General features: G+C 36.9%; 1 protein-coding gene across 2 annotated transcripts in view; it reads left to right on the forward strand.

Moving 5' to 3' along the window:
• Positions 1-29: 29 nt before the first annotated feature.
• The window catches only part of LOC121325582 (phosphatidylcholine:ceramide cholinephosphotransferase 1-like), a 66,623-nt gene continuing 48,944 nt past the window's right edge, over positions 30-17,708 (forward strand). Inside the window, exon 1 of one of the 2 annotated variants that reach the window (XM_041268328.1) lies at positions 30-318. The gene's annotated coding sequence lies outside the window, so the exon portion shown is untranslated. The remainder of the gene's footprint in view (positions 319-17,708) is intronic. The other variant, XM_041268327.1, reaches the window with a different exon arrangement.

Raw genomic sequence — 17,708 nt, forward strand, 5'->3', positions numbered from 1 at the left:
TGTCTGCGTAAGGTTCGCTGTGTATTGTGGGGCTCGGAGTGAATCCCTAGCTCAGTGTGCTAGAGCGTTTTTCTCAAATGAATCCGCCTGTGTCTACTGTGCCGAAGGGAGTATTACTGATATACATTAATATGGTGGACACCAAACTGGGAGTAAACATAATTCCGTGAATGTCCAGGTTGCCTGGTGGGCTGACATAAGGGAGACAAACAAGAAGGCGTTGCAGTCGTAGTCGATTGCGTTTGCTGTGGACATGTTATGTAATAGAAGTAGGTTAGGTGAGTAAAGATAATCTCACCATACTTACTGACTATACCTGTGAGTACACCGTTACACTGTTCAGATCTTATGTTTACTTTGGAACATAAAGGCTAACAACAACTGTCATACAGAATTTTATGAGATTTAGCTTTTATTTTTAGTTCTAAATAGATATTGTGAAGTATTGTTTATTTATTTATTTTTGTACAATTGTTTATGGTGGTTACTGACTAGACAGGGAAAGAATACACAAATCCACCGTTTACTGAAGATAACTTACTGTACTAATGCTGTAGAAGTGTCTTGGATTTTATTGCAAGCACGTTTTGGTGTTTTTAGTGACAGTTTTTATTTATTTATTTTTTTTTGAACGTTGCACAATGTATGTGTTAGCGAAGCCTAATGTTATAGTTTGATTTGTTAAGACATTTATTTTTTACATTAACCGGATTACAATATATTGTTTACATGTTAACAAGTAGTAAATGGGTGATAAAACCAGTTTCACACAAAGTGCGTTAATATTAATAACGGTAGGTAATGATCCGAACGTGTTTCCTTTACAGGTAGGTAAACGGGTAATTGCCAAAACAGTCACACAACGTGTATTTGTGTTGCGATGGAAGTGAGCGCTAAAACATTTTTAAAAATAATTAACAAGTACGTAATAAATGAAAACTTGATTTGACATGACTGGACATAGATACTGTATTTCTGTCATTGCGTTCAATCTGGCCTTTTCCTTCTCACGAAAAGCAACAGTTTCCACACGTTAAAAAGTGGTTTATTAACAGTAGTGGTGTTGAGATTTTAAAACTGCACGATACGGTTAAGTATGCATTTTGGGTTAAGTTTATTTTTTGCCCTGTAGTACATTTATTGCAATCTGTTGCAGGCCCTAAAAAGCCTTACATAAGAAGCGACACACAAGTACTGTACCAGATTCCTCAATCCAGCCTGTACTGCCAGAGCAGGCAGTATCAACATCTGGTCACAAAGAGCAACAAGGTGGTGGTATTTTACTGTAGGAATCTATTCCAATTTACAGTACTGTACATTTCCCCAATTTTTGAAGATTTGTTTTTTTTTGATTCCCTGAAAATATACACTCATTCGTGATTAGTAGTAAAAATAATATTAATTCAACTACAAACTACGTATTGTACTGAGGACCATTAGTGATTGTTAAACAGAATTGTAAAAAGTTTTGAACTAAATGGTATCATTTTAGCTTCTAAGAACTTGACTAAATAGCTACCTCACAAACATCCTTGTGAAAACAAGATAGCCAGGTCTAAAACTGTACTTGGTCATGATTGTGAATATTATAACTATTCACCCTTTTAAAATGTTGTCGTTTTTTCCACATTTATTTCACTCTTGATGTTGTGTGCATACAAAAGAAGCGCTGTGAATTCATGATGAGAAAGTGTATCAGGTAGTAAAAATAACCGTTTTGATGCCCTTAACAACAACAAATTAATGAATTGAAGCCATTTACCAAAGAGGTTGAATAACTTCTTTCGGCCCACATGAGTTCAAGAAGAACGAAGAGACTTTGAGAAATAATTTGAGTCAAATAGTTTGTCATTAAATTTTAAAAGTTTGTTTTCAAAATACTGCATGTACTGCCGCTGTGTATTTTACAATATCACTTGAGCCAGGATGATGTCTGTGGGTTGTACATTGACCTTGGATAACACAATAAAGCAAGGAGCAAAGTCACACTGTGATGTATATGCTATAAACAATAATCTCACTAGTTCAAGGCCCAAATAATAGCAGCAACATAATACCTATAAATTAAACTGCAGCTGTATTCTGGTACAGTGTGTTCAAACCTTAACAGAATCTACGTGAACAGATTGAATACGTTAATATTAGCTTTTCATCTGTTTATTTTGATTGAGTGACTTATATGTTTTTAAACGTTCAGTGGCTACCTCTAATCAAGTTGAGTGCATATTTTCTGTTGACAGACACAGCAAAGAGTACGCGACAAATACATTCTCAACTTGATTGGAGATAGCCACCGAACACTTATAAACATTGTGACAGTGTAGGCCTTAAGGTTTAAATTGGAACATTTCCCAAAATGTATTGGGCCCGGGAATTAGAGCTAAGCTGAATTACACTTGGCAATAATCTTGTGATCAAGGAGGCAGGTATATAAACAGGTCCTGAAGTGCCTCTGTATGAAGGCTAGGACCTTAAAGAAAGTTACTTTGCATTAAGTGTGACTTAAAAGTAGTTGTACAAAAAAAAATAATTTCAATAATTTAACTTTTTTAACTTAAAAACTTGCATCAGTTTAGGTTGAATGTTTTGTGTCAGTACTAGCACTAGCACCTGAAGGTGTGACTAGCTATTACACAGTACAGTGCAGTTTTCTAGCCTGGTACAATATGGAATTCCAGTTCATCATGTTACATACTAAGTGTAAATGAAAACATTTCTGTGACGTCACCCTTTGATCTTTTCATTGATTAGTTCTATGAATCTTAGAACTAAAAGTGGCTTTGAAGTGCGGAGCAGATATATTGTTGTTTTAACGAATCCACAAAAAACCTGGTGATTTGTCAGTGAAAAAAAACGCAGTCAGAACAATTCAACAGAAAAGTGAATATAATTTTGTTGTTCAACAATCATTTCAACAATTAGTTAATTATACTGATACACATTTCAAACTTAACGCTTAGAAAAGGGCTTGCAATTACAGCTTAGCACTTCACATTTCATGTGGCTTTTTTCATTTCTTTCGTTTAACCATTGTTCAAACAAGCTTACAATCAATCGAATCTCATTATCGAACAAGTATCATTTTAGGAAATTAGGAAAAAATGTTTTAAGTGGCATAAACATTTCAAAGTGTTGAGTCAGTAAGAAATGAATCCAATGTCTTGTGCTTTATGGCACTCAAAACAGTGAATTTATCTTTTAAAGATTCATCATTGTTTATCCTGTATTTAATTCCTGTCCTGCTACAAAACACTGACTTCCCCTCCTGGGGGATTCAGCTGCAAATCATGACACTAGAAATAAAGACATTTTATTTTGTTCTTGTTTTTGAAAGATGTGCAAGATTTCTATCTACAGTAGCTCACTCGGGAGATTAAAATGTTCAGTAAGTGTTTCATAACCATCAAAGAAACATTAAAGCCAAATGTTAAAATCTTAGGTATTTATTTTTAATTAGAAGCCAAATCCCTCCCTCAGGAGAGCTACAGCTATTGGTATATTATAATTAAAAAGAGTTCCTTGTTGTTAGAAGCCCAGTCGGGACAATTCAACAGAAAAGTTAACTTGCACCAAAAAAAAAAAGTTAAATAATTTTGCTACGCAACAATCATTTCAACAGTTACTTAATTATAATATTACACATTTGAAACTTAACACTGTGGGTTATTTTCTTACTGATTCAGCACTTTTTTTTTGGTTCCTGGGTAGTAAGTGTTATTTCCTAATTGCTTAATTCCTCAAAAGTATAGAAAATGGCTATTATTTCCCACAAACTTTGCTTTTGTGACCAGGACAGTGAGATTTTGAAATTTACCAATTTTCCAGAACATTCCAGATAGATTCAGTGCTGAGTAAACTTGGAGTAACTTCTAGAACTTTCCAGTAATATAAATAGTAGTATAAATACAGGGGCCGTAAGCCCACCAGTTCAGTTTAGTTCCAGCTGCCTAAGTGGATACATATCTGCATTTTTCTGAGATGGCATCAAGAGGCTGCAATGGTGGCATTCCTGATGGTTCTCCAAGCCGGTTTTACCAAGTTTCCCTGCTATCTTTGCCTTTGGGACAGCAGGGACACCAAGGTGCACTACCACAGGCGGGACTGGCCACAGCGGACCGAGTTCTCTGTGGGGAAGAACAACGTCAAGTGGGAACCACTGGTGGACCCACGCAATGTGCTGATGCCACCACTGCACATCAAATTGGGCCTTATGAAACAGTTTGTCATAGCTCTAGATAAGGAGTAGGCAGCCTTCAAGTACCTTCAAGACTTCTTCCCTAAGCTGTCTGAGGCAAAGGTCAAAGCCGGTGTCTTTGTCGGACCATAGATAATCCTGGCGTGCAGTGAATTCTCCAAGAAGCTCACTAGTAAGGAGAAAGCAGCTTGGAACATCTTTGTCGCAGTGGTTTGGGGCTTCCTGGGCAATCACAGGGCCGAAAACTATGTGGAGCTGGTTGAGACTGTGGTGAAGAACTACGGCACAATGGGCTGTAGGATGTCCCTCCAAGGAGAACATGGGAGCGTACTCGGAGGAGCAAGGCGAGCGCTTCCACCAGGATATACTGGACTTTGAACGTCGCTACCAAGGACAGTATAACGAGAACATGATGGGAGACTACATTTGGGGGCTGATTCATGAAAGTGATTTACAGTATAATCGTAAATCTCGAAAAACTACTCACTTCTAAATCTTTTGTAGTCATTTTTGTATTACTTTAGTATAAATACATGTTAATTTGGATTCATATGTTGTTTTTTTCTGACTTTATGTGAACAAAAAGACACAAATTCGCCCGTTTTCTCATTGGAAATAGGTACATTTCAAAATATCACTGTCCTGGTCACAAAAGCAAAGTTTGTGGGGAATAATAGCTGTTTTCTATACTTTTGAGGCATAAGCAATTAGGAAATAACTTACTACCCAGGAACAAAAATTGCGTTACATAGTGTACTTGTTCGATAATGAGATTCAATTGATTGTTAATTTGGTAATTGCATTTGGTTTTTGCTCTTTTGTTAAGCATAGTTCAAACAGTTAACATGTTTGTTTCTCATATTGTGAGAATGTTGTCATGAGTTTTTTCTGAGTACTGTGTTTTAGATGTAGAACATGAAAGTGGCATTAGAAAAATAAAAATGATACTATTGAAAACCAGCCTGCAAACTCTTCAGAAGAGAGGGAGCCTCCATTTTCAGGCTTCTACAGTATTATCTGTGAATCTTCTTTCAGGGCATTACTTTTAATGGTGTTATGGATTTTTTCCAGGGTGCAGATTCTGTAGTCACTTGATATGGGTTGGATTCTGGCTAATTGGAAACTCATGCACAGTCTCATTTTAGCTTGCATGTTATTTAGCAAACTACCAATATTCAGAAAGACTGACGCTAAATACAGTACTGTATGCATACAGATAGGCACAGACAACCCAGCATCACATCAGCATGTGATTAAAATGTAAACATTTAGCTGCATTGGGCTGCAAAAATATAAACTTTTTTTCATTGCCTTTTTAAAAATAGATTTTTATATTGCTCCCTGGTTTCTGCTGAAGAACTCAATTACAGTACAAGTGTCTTCTGGTGCTATAATAATTTTCTAGGTTAGGCTGGAGTGTGACAGGGTAGCCGATGTTGTGACGTCAGGCCAGAAGCAGGAACAAACATAAATGGGTAACTGCAGGGCAAAAGACGCTTGCGTTGCTGTTTGTTTATTTAAAGAACAAAAATAAAATAAATATTTAAACAAAAACAAATACACAAACACAATAAGAAAATAAGTAATCTGGGTCTGGCTGGGCAAATCGCCTTCACTGTTCCTAGATTTATTGTTAATTTGATTTCTCTCTTGCCGCCTAAGTTCTCTTTCTCCACTTCCTGACACCTGTCCAGACTGCAGAGAGCTGCAGGCTTATATGCAGGTGACCATCTCCCGATTAGCAGTAAATTAAACATTGAATTAATAGGGAGATGGCCACCTTCTGCACAAGGTTTTAAATTGTGGGTGGGGCTTCCCATCCACACTACCAAACAAAAACTATGGCTTCTCGACATCATATTTAATAAAACAATAACCAATTGATTAATAAACCAATAACCAATAAATCATAATGCAAAATAATAATAATAATAATAATAATAATAATAATAATAATAATAATAATAATAATAATACAACAACAAAACAAATACAAAATAATAAATTGCACAGGGGTGGAGTGGTACCCCGTTCTAAAAATAAACAAATACCTTTGTTTTTAAATAACAAAACAAATTAAACAAATACATTTATGACAGGGCTTTGCCCAGCCCCCTTTTCATGTGCAGGGCTCCTCAGCCTGTCACATATCCCCCCTTTGTGCAATCCACACTTGACCCCAAAGGCCACCTCACCCCTTAATCTCAAAGTCCCGGAAGAGGGGAAGCAAGTGGTCCATGGGGGTGGCCATGGTGGGAGGTCCTTCACCCCCCACTTCTTCATGGCTTTGAAGCAGAGCCTAAATTCATAAGTCACAAACCTAAATTCAGGTGACTCTGGGGTCTAATCTAATGAAAAGGAATGACATTCTGCACAAACTCTGTGATGTCAATAGAAATCTCAGAAATTCCGATGCTGTTTATTTTAGCAAACATTCTAATAGAGTTTACCAGATGAATAGCAGGCTATTTTTGCAATACCCTTCTATGTACAGTAGCTGTGTCTATGAACACACTGTTCTAGTTAAAGTAATGCAAACTCTTTTGCAAATTAATAAAAGCTGCAGGGACTAGTTATTTTAAGACTGACCTACCATCCTGAATGTATTTGCATATCTGGATTTGGAATGACTGCTTTGAATGAAACCTCTTCAATTTTGAGCCACCATTCTCAAACTGATAACTGTAGACAACCAAAATGCTAGAATTGTTAATTTATCAAATCTCGGGGAAAGCATCATTAGATTAATCCAGCATGCACAGGTTGTTTTTTTAATGTGTAAGTTCATCATAGGCAATTCATTGTGTAGCAGTAGTTTTCATCCATTCTTTTTTAGAAAGCACATGGGATCCAAACACAGTCACCTAGTTTACTTACTGTGTCACACACCTCTGGTTTGCTGTAATATGAACAAGATAACACGGTGGTCAAAAATAATTATTTTACCAGAAAACAAGTCTACCTATCTGTACAAAGTGGATCATTTGTATCAACAGATGTATCCAACAAATTCTCTGTAAGTTGAGTTCAGAATCACTGCAAATATTGTAACTGTAGAACATGGTAAGCATGTTGTATCTGATTATGGACATCTTTTTTTTTTTTTTTTTTTTTTTTTTTTGTACTACAGAATTTAATTCAAATTTTGAAAAGCCAAGGGGCTACAGAGGTGAACAATCACAGCTACTTCTGCTTAATTATGTACTCAAGCATGAGAGTGTTATTAGCATACTCAACAGCCTATTTAGTCCTTCTTAATCTTAAACTTGTGGGTTGAACTATAGTTTGAATAAAGACCCACTGCTGATTTTAAAATTGCATTCTTTCTCTGAAAGCATATAGTGTACCTCATTACCATTCTTACATTTACTAGTAATAATACTTTAGGGATGGAAATACAGCCTCTGTTGCATAGCATTTTCACCCATTCTAGGTTTTAATACAATCTTGTAGAGCGACTGTATAGTTTAACAAGCTCAGGTGTGTCTTAATAAAACCAGGAATTAATCAAACCTCTCTGCAAAATAAGAGCCTTATTTCCATCCCTGATACTGTGTCTTTGGTTTATCTCAAACAGCGCCTATACCATGCGACACAGTCATAACTCACATGTCCGACCCTATAAAATTTTGACTTCAGTGATGGTTAAACACGTGTGACGCATGTCTGATTTTCATTTTGGCCCATTCCACCCCTTGTCCGTTTTTTCAGGGAACACAAAAAAAATACAATGTCAAAAATACATAGCTGCAAGGACTGTGTTTTAAAATAAATAGGCTTCCATTTAGATGTACTGTAGTTGGTTTTGTAGGCACAGTACTGTATTTTCAACTGAAGTATTTTAATTCAGAACAATATGAAAATATCACTTGCCGAAAGAGATGACACAGTAATACAGTACAAACTTTTAAATACGGTACATATTGTAGCAGTATGTAAAATTCGCCATTAATGACCCAACAGCAAAATTAAATCAAAATGTTACCCGTGCACAGAACTGCGTAAAACGTAAAAAGCAATATTTCCAGAATTAAAAATATTCAAAGTCAGAATTCAAAATTACAGAATATAGTGTTTGATAAGGCCATAATGTCACAGTTTACTTGCAAATGAAAATGCACAAAAGCAACTAAAGATCACAGATTGAAAAACAAATGCATCACAGTATCTAAAACTTATTTTACAATGACCATAGCTTCTCTCGTTCACTGTTTTTTGCTGCATAGTCGTCATGTGAAACTGGAGGAAGTGCTGTGCAACTGCACAATAAAGACAAAAATCGCCGCCTGTGACAGATAAACAAGTACATTGTATCACTGAAGAGATGGGCTTTGTATCAGAAAACAGGTAATGGATTGATTTTATTCTTAATACAAGGGCGGTAATACGCGACTGATGTGTGTCTGGGTAATGGATGTCCAAGTGCTGACTGTACACAACTTTATCAGTTGTACTATAATGTTAATATGACTGCTAAGAAAAGAAGCGATTAGTTTCGGCAAAAATAATGACAGTAAATGCAGGATTTTCAAAATAAGCCGGTGAACGGCGCAGTCCACTGTCTAATACTATATTTGCGCTGGCTACTTTATTAAAATGATTAAGGTTATGTTTGGGTATTGTCATTCAGTCCATTTTTGTCGTATTATTGTACTGCAAGGTGATGTAGTACATAATAGCTATACATATGCACCAAAAAAAAAAAAAACTGTATTCCTTTTGTTGTGATATCATTAAAATATGTACCTAGCTGCTTGTGAGAGATATTAAGGGTTCATGTATAGAGGCTGTATGTCTTTAAGAAGAAAGGCCTGGTGCTTGTCAGCTGACATACAAATGCTTAAGTGCAAAGGTTTCCTGATTACAATCTGGTTTCAAGCAACAGTTATGATGGTGACCAAACATGTGTGAGTACTGTTGTGTTAAAAAAAAAAAAAGGTTGCACTGAACAGTTCTATTCAAAAAATGTAGAACAGCGAAAAACAAAAATAGACGTGCATTAACAAAATGCCCTGAGAACTTAACATAAAGAAAACCATTTAAATGAAGCAGTAAGCTGAATTATTAAGCTTTAAAGGAAGTGAAAAGGTTACTGTTTTTTTATTTTTATTTACGCCAATAAACCTGAGTTATCTTTCCCCAGTCAAATCGCAGAGTGCCTAAATAAGCACAGTAATTTACCATAATAAAAAACAGTCATGAAAAAGAATATAGAACATAAAAAAGCGCAACCAGATATAGTCAACGGAAGACAACACATTATTCAAATTATTATTCGTATTACATATTTAAGGTAAGGCAAGTTTATTTTTCAATTAAAAGTGCTCCCGGCCATAATGTTCTGCCTCCCGGATGTACAGAATACCTGGAGAGAACCCTGCAGGTGCTCAAAACATGTACTAAAGCAAGCAATAAGCAAAGCCGTGGGGTTAGCGTTAAGGATAGTGTTTGACTTGCGGAGGTATCACAACCCATGATTTGTACCAAATTGAAAAATCCGATGAGGAGGTCATTTGTTTTTGAAGTGGTTTATTAATCGGTTCAGGCAGGCAGATATTTGTAGAAGGATGGGGTGCTGATGAGGGGTTGAGTTGACCAGGAGGAAAGGAAAGGAAGTCTATCTGCAGCTGTGCACGGTCATGCACCATGAAAAAATAACACATTCAGTCCAGACACATCTTGCCATTCAACTACAGAGCTAGCTCCACAGTCAGACGTTTAAGAACGTGCAACAACTTTATTGGCTGCTGGAGGGGAACCCACTACACACCTCAGCTGTGATCTCCATTACAAGGAATTCTAGGTTTCCTTTTAATGTTCCTTAAATTTCTGAGAATCCAACATTTCTGAAAACAAACTTAAGCCCCGTTCACACTGGTTTGTTCTACCTGGGTCAGAACCTGGTGTCATGCGACTAGGTATGCGATTTCACACTGCTTTTGATAAAGCAGGGTTGACCTGGGTGACAGGTGCAAGTGCACAATGCGCGTATCAATGCCCCGGAAGCAGCTTGTTACTGACACTTCTCTGGATTGAAGCGTTGGCCCAAATGTTGATTAGAGCAAATATTTCTACATCCCTGGTGCAGTCTGGCTCATGCTGTATCTCAATCAACACAAATATGGCTTAACAGAATTTAACAGAAATGTTCCTTATGGAAATTAAACCTTCACACTTGGCTGTTATTGCGTTGGCTCATGAACGGCCGTCATGCATTTTGTCTCTCACAACCCGGGTCAAAGCGTGTCGACCCACATCCTGAAGTGGGTTGCTGGGACCCGGGTAAACCCGGGTACGATGCAGGTACATAGTTTCACACTACGTGTGATTGTGACTCGGGTAGGCGTCCCAGTGTGAAAGGGGTTAAGTGAATTATATATTTGGTGCAAGTTAGTGCATAGTTTAAAAGGTGGCATTTGTAAGTAAAAACAACGTTAGCTTAAGCAGCTTTTTAAAGAAACAATAATGTTGCAAAATTGCTTTAGCTGAAGTCTTTTAAGATGCCATTATTTGTGTGGAGAGAAGAAGTATAGTTTTTTTTTTTTTTTTTTTTATGGTGGAGAAAATCATCAAAAGAAAGGTATATTGACCAAGCCAGCATCTCTAATGGGGCTTTAGTGTACTTTAAAAAGGAAGTAAAATGACAGGTTTGGTCCCAGCTTAATATTTTAATGGTGGCAGTATTTAGGTGCATTGCTGTTTTTGATCAATTAAATAGACCCTACATTATATGTTTTAATTCTAAAATGTATTTATTAAAGCAAATTCCACTGTGACTGTGTTTCCCTTTTAAAGAAGCCCTCCTTTGTCTGTCATTTACAGAAACTTGCAGCGCTAAAGTGCAAAGCACATCTCACGTCTGTAAGAATTTTGTAATTCTTTGTTTTTCTAATGTTTTTTTAAATTTTTTAAACATATTGCTTCAGGGGTGGGTGAATGCAAACCACAGAACAAATACTGTATGCAGATCCATGTATTGCCTATAATAGTATAGCCTAGATTGATCTATATGTACATAGCAACAGCATCAAAGGAGACAGTCAACATGGATTAAAAAAAGGGAGCTCCTTGACACATATACTTGGAATTCCAAAAAACCTTTGACAAAGTGCCACATGAGACTCGTCCTAAAGTTGCAATCCGTGGGAATACATGCAAGTGGGTACATAGCTAGTTAAAATGTACACATTGGAATGTATTTGTAGTGTCAGAGGCCGATCTACTCTCAGCTACCCTGGAAATCCAAAAAGATTTAGACATTTAGATTTAGAAACATGTCATAAACTGGCAGTGTGCCCTGTTAAGGCATATCAGTTTTTGACCCTCATTGTACAAAGAGCTGAGGCCACAGCTGATGCTGTACAGTTTTTGTCATGAGAAATGGGCTTTCTTTTCGGTGAGTCAGTTTGTGCTTCCAAATTCAGAATGTGTTCTTTCATGTTATCCCATCCGATTGGACCAATGCAATCATGCTGCAGCTCAGTCTTGCACCTTTGTTCCAAGCATGCCTTACATTTTCTAGGGTTATAGTGGAGGTGTACTACAATGGCTAGTTATATTTCAGGAGTGATTACTTCTGTTTTCTTGACATCATTTATCTATCAAAGGTTGTTTTTCTTTTTTCGATTGCCTCAAAGAGCTGCCGTAGGTGTTATACCGTATACTGTACTGTGAATATTTCAAATGTGCCTGGTACCTAATCTCATCATGTGTTGTTCAGACTCACTCAAATATCCAAGCTACAAGAGGTTTATCTGTTGTGTTGTTTTTTAAATGTCTGCACATGCTGAACCAAAAAGACAGCATTAACATAAAAAGAGTTGAGATTTTAAAGCCTTCATTGGCCTTTTTTAAAAATAATTCTTCTTTTTTTAAAATCTCAGTCTTAGGTAACGTGTGAGAGTAATTACAAAGAGTCCATTGTATTGTAACTAATTTAAATGGAAAAACAGACGTGCTCGTCTTTTTAAATTTCTGTCTGTATGCTGTTTTGTTACATCCTTATATAATCCAAAAACTATCCAGCGAGAGACAAATGTGTCTTGTGAAGGACTGGTGCCAGCCGACTTTGGCTGTGGATGAGTGAGACAGAAAACCTAGCACCAAACAACACCATTTATTCCCAATTCCCTTGTGTGTCATTTACTAAGTACAAAGGGGGCTGGTGTTAAGACAGTTTGGAGCTGTGTTTAACAGTAGTGAATTACTGCGGAATAAAACATTTGTGGATCCTGTGCACTGAAGAAACATCATTTTGCATTTGTACAGTTTGGAAGAGAATTCAGCTGCACTGGGAGAGGGAGATAAGATTAAAACAAAATGTATTTATCACTCTCAGTAGAGCAAAATGCTAGATCTGTTTACTGCATAGAATGTACACTATTAGCACATTACTGTACATTATGTTATCTAGCAGATACATGTCATGTATTTGTTAATGACCAGTTAAGAAATGATTCCACAAACTTCAGCTGTAATTTGAATCTTATTTAAGTTATAAGTTGATTTTATTTGATACTGCTGTACATGCTTACATTTGCTGTGATAGCATTGACCACCCTCCTAACAATGTCTTGAGTACATTTACATAAACATTTCCTGAGCATTTTTTGTTTTTGTTTCCTTTCACAGGAGTTAGAGTTGCGTAAACTCTGAAAAACGCAACCTCTTTATTCAAGTGTAGTATCGTGTGTTCAAAGGGATGAACAACAGCTTTTCCTTAAACCAACGATAACATCGGGGGTGTGGGGGTGGAAAGTGAAGTGAAGTGCGACAGTCCTACCACACACTCACATACACACATGCCTCACCTCTTCCCGCAGACCACAGTATCACTGAGTAAACTATTTTTAGGTAGAGATTACCCACAGACAAAACATAATTGATATGAAAGTATGAGACCTGTGCTGTTGTAAACTGTTTAAGCTTTAGAAGTAGGAATTGCTTTTAAGAGGCCTTTTAAACTGTTTATTTTGTACAGGTCATCCTGTAGCCCCTGTATGTGGTAAGGTGACTTTGTGGTTCTAAGTACTGTATATGTCTTATTCTAGTACAAAGGTGGAGTGCCTGTGCTGCAGAGTATGTGGTTTAAATTTAAGGTTGTTACTGTGAATTATAACCCTCTGTTGCAAATGTAATCTCATGTAAAATGTCATCATACAGTATCAGAAACATAATGTTGAAAGGTGATCCCTTTCTGATGAAGTAGGCTCCACAGAACGGTAATTGCATGTAGTAAACAAACCGCCATATGACATGGTTTGCAGCCAGTTGGAAATCAGAAATCTTTATTAGCACACACATATGTAACAATAACACACATAGTAGGTGGAGTGAGGCGGTGAAGGGCATGTGTAATTGTTTATTTAAAAACAAAAAATAAATGGTTAGAAAATGGTTAGTCGTTTAGAAAATGTCTAACTGTATGTCCTGTTGCAACAAATATATACAGTATATATACATGAGCAAAGCCATTAACCACGCTAAAAATAGCAATGCAAATGCATGATTTCTGTTTTCCATTTACAGAATTAATCTCTGTTTTTTGACAGCATCCAAGTGTATATCCCCACCTGACATACTTAATCGCATGATCTGGATACAGGTTGGTGTGAGGGCTGCAGGTGTTTGATTCCAGTTAGCTAAAAGACTGTGTTCTCATCAGAGACTAATTAAGAGACCCTTGCATACTTTATCTGTGAAATAGAAAATGAACCGCAGTGTTCATATTTCCAGGTAACCGATTAATTTTGAAGGTACATGCTAACAAATACGTCCCTTCCAACAATGAACTTTGAAATATTAAAGGTGACCCCCCCCAATTAACAATAAAGGCATTTATTTAGTTGTGAACAACCAGTAGCTTTGTGTCAGTGTGTATTGTCAAGTCAAGTACTATAATCCATCCAGTGTAAACACATGTCTTTTTGTTTTGGTTGAAATAATGGGTTTTAAAGTAGTTTAGAAATGAAGGTCATTGTGTGGGTGGCGATAGGACAGGAATACATATTAGCATTGTATGAAGGAAGGTTTATTCTGATAAATGGATCCTTTTTTGTTTGATATAAATTCATAGGATAAAGCTTGCACTGGTGAATTAATATCCGTCTAGTATGCGCTATGTGTGTTGTTGCTGCACGTTCTACTGCTAATATCTCATAATTGTTTTTTCACTGTTCTCCGAGGCTTTCATGGCTGTTGAACTGTGGCCATTTGCCTTGCACAGTGATGGATAGGCCTATTTTTTTTTAAATATTGTGTCTTTAATCTCATTGGCGGTCTTGATAGAATAGGCATAGATAGTACTTTAAATCATGCAATTTTACACTAATGCTTTAGGGGTGGGTAGCAGAGTTGCTAGAGGTACATTCTGGTCAGAGTTCTGTTGTACTACATCCACAGCCTAGCTATACACATTAGGAAGGTTATAGGATCTCCAACATGGCCCTGAGCTTAACTGTTAGAGCAGTTTATTAACTTGAACGTCTCCCAACCCTTTTATCAGCTCCCACAGTGCACCTCTCAGGCACTGATTAATTACTTTAGATTCTGAGACAGTCCTGGGTCACAACTCTGCACCGAATCCATTCATGATCTCTGTAAGCCACCAGTGTGAATGTTGTGTTCTCTCATTTCGAAAAAACCTGAAAAACCAAAACTGTTGGCCATGTTAATTCAGTGCATCCTGCCAGCGGGTTCTTGTGGCTGTATCATTAGCTCGATAACCGAACATAAATTGTTAGTTTTCAAAAGGGTCAACATTCCCATCAAAGTAAACACCTAGGTCATCTGTTACCACCAGCTAACTTTTGTTCTTCTTTAATTTTGATGTAAAAGGTTCATGGACAGGTTGTTTAGGTTGAAGGTAGAAAAATATACCTTAACTAGGCTGTTGGTGATCAGTTCTTAGTGTTTGGCCACTTTATTCACATTCTCATTTGGTAATGATTAAGGCCCTGTAATCATTACCAAATGAGACTGCACAGAAACCGTGAACTTAGCCCAATGCTGGGATTTTTATTTTCAATATTCTTAAGAAATAAAAATACATTTTCATAATTGTTATTTTTGTATTTCATATACCAAAACAAATCACATTAATAAAACTGTAGAGCTCTGCTGTGTACCTGCGTGTACTATTCACCATGCACATAGTGCTGTGCAGCGATTGTCACATGACTATATGCAATCTAGGCCAGAAATTTTAGTGCTATACACTGTAAACAAGAAAACAGATGTCTCTAAAAAGAGTAAAACTATGAGCAGCAGATCACATGAAGCAGTATCCAGCAGTTGTTTTACACAGCGATGGAGGGAAGCTCTTCTGTACGTCCTCCGGCGTTACAGTAGATCACTACTGAAAATCGTCTGTTGACAAGCATTAGATTCAAGTATTCACCTAAAGAGAAAGGCAGAAATCCAGAGCAGTACCACTACAAGCTTTACTTGCAAAGAAACAAAAAACAGTGGCTTCTGTGTTTCAAAAGTTCACTGAAAACCGTGAAGCTTGAAACACATACAGTTTTGAATATCTCTTGAAAAATTGGACAACCAGAAGTTATGTTAATTCTTCATACTGAGTGTAGCAAATGGCTCAGTGATTCCTTCATCAGCTGAGACATGAAAACTTACCTAAAGTTGCTGAGTTTCACAAGCAAGAGTTTATGGAATTGATAAAACAGTCTGGTTGCTTGTCAGTGGTCACTGACGAGTCGATTGATGCCCAGGATCAGTATGGGTTACACATTCTATTTGTTTTGCAAGGCCTAAATGGTGAACATGCATCTGACGTAGAACTGAAAGCAGACGGGAAGCGTAACACACTTTGGGGGTGAGAAATACACATATAACGATAACAAAAAGAGGGTGGGGCTGACGAGATATGTAAATTAAATTAAGTGCAACCGTACAACAATTAAACAATGCATGGAACAATAATTTAAATTAAATAGAAAACTCTTCAATGTATGTCCTGCTGCAAATGCTGGCAGTTAGTATAGTAGCACACACACACACACATACAGACACACACTGAATTAATGAACTGTGAGCATAATTTTCAAGAAGTATTTAATCGAAGAGCTTAGTTTGATTCTGAATTTTGTTTCTTCTCCAAAAAAAAAAAAAAATACAGGACAGCAGAAATTCAATTATAAAAAGAAGCCTTGCCGTCTATCTCTCTCTATCTCACTCTCTGTTCACCGATTTCATCTGTTGTGGTACAAATTCATTGCTTTTTCTATTTCTCTTTTCATAGTTTATTCTGGTCCGCATATTGTACGTTGAGAGGTTTCTTGGCTTAATGGAATGCCGGTTTTCCCTAAGAACATTGTGGTAGAGAGAAAATGTCCTTATATTTGTCAGCGTCAAGGGCTGCAACAGCTCCTGAGCAAAGTACGGTGTCGGAGCTAGTTTTTTTTTTTTTTATGCAAAATTTAATGTTAATAAGATAAACTCTTTCCAATAAAATCATATACAGATGGAACACAGTTTACTGACATTCTTGCAAGTCACGCACAACAGCAAAAATCGTGAACACTAGCGAAAGTCATGGGATCCGTGACACCCACAACCACCGTGACCAAGTCCCAGACCTAGCCATGAGTATTGTACTTCTTGATAATAGAAACAATTGTTGGAATTGGGATACTCGGATGCTTTGGAATCTTATTGTATCCTTCTCCATCTTTATGACTGTAACAGGGCGACCAGCCCAGTACAGTATTGTTTATTTTAGAACAAGGTTTCCCATCCGCCCCTCTAATGTGTTTAGTGTCTGTTTGTTTATTATTTATATAGATGACGGCAAACCGCCGTGTGTTTTGTTTATTTATTATTTATTGTGTGACAGCGTAGCTGTGTTTAGTTTTGTTATTGTTTTGCAGCGTGGATGGGAAGCCCCAACCACATTATAAAACTAATGCAGAAGGTCACCATCTCCCGAATTAATAAAGTGATTAACTTTGCTAATTGCTAATTGGGAGATGGTCACCTGCATAAAAGCCTGCAGCTCTCTGCACTCTGGGTGGGTGTTGGAGAATTGGAGAACGGGAGAGCGAGTGGTGATTTGAAAACAAAAGTGAAAGGCGATTTGCCCAGCCTGACCTGGAGTTTATTCTTTTGTTTTGTGTTCGTGATTTATTTTATTTAAAATCGGTGAGCAAGTGTTTATTTTTGTTTAAATATTTGATTTATTTTTGTGTTAAAAATAAACGACGCAAGAGCCATTGCACCGTACCTTTGTTTTTGTGTGTGCTTCCTTCTGATCTGACGTCACCGCAACGCTTTTGCCTGCCACAATGACAAATAATAATTTTCTACCTAAAATCTTCTGATAGCGCTTTACTTTTTCCCATACTAACTTATTGGTAATGACAGCAATCATCCTATGCTGGAATTTCTAGAATTAGGTTCTGCATAATTATATTGAAATTTCTAGCACCTTGTAGACAATAATATCAAAGCATCAAAGGGTATGAATACTTTTGAATTAGCATTTTTTGAGTTTTGCGAA

This window comes from Polyodon spathula, chromosome 13, assembly GCF_017654505.1.
Source record: "Polyodon spathula isolate WHYD16114869_AA chromosome 13, ASM1765450v1, whole genome shotgun sequence".
In the NCBI taxonomy this organism is placed as follows: domain Eukaryota; kingdom Metazoa; phylum Chordata; class Actinopteri; order Acipenseriformes; family Polyodontidae; genus Polyodon; species Polyodon spathula.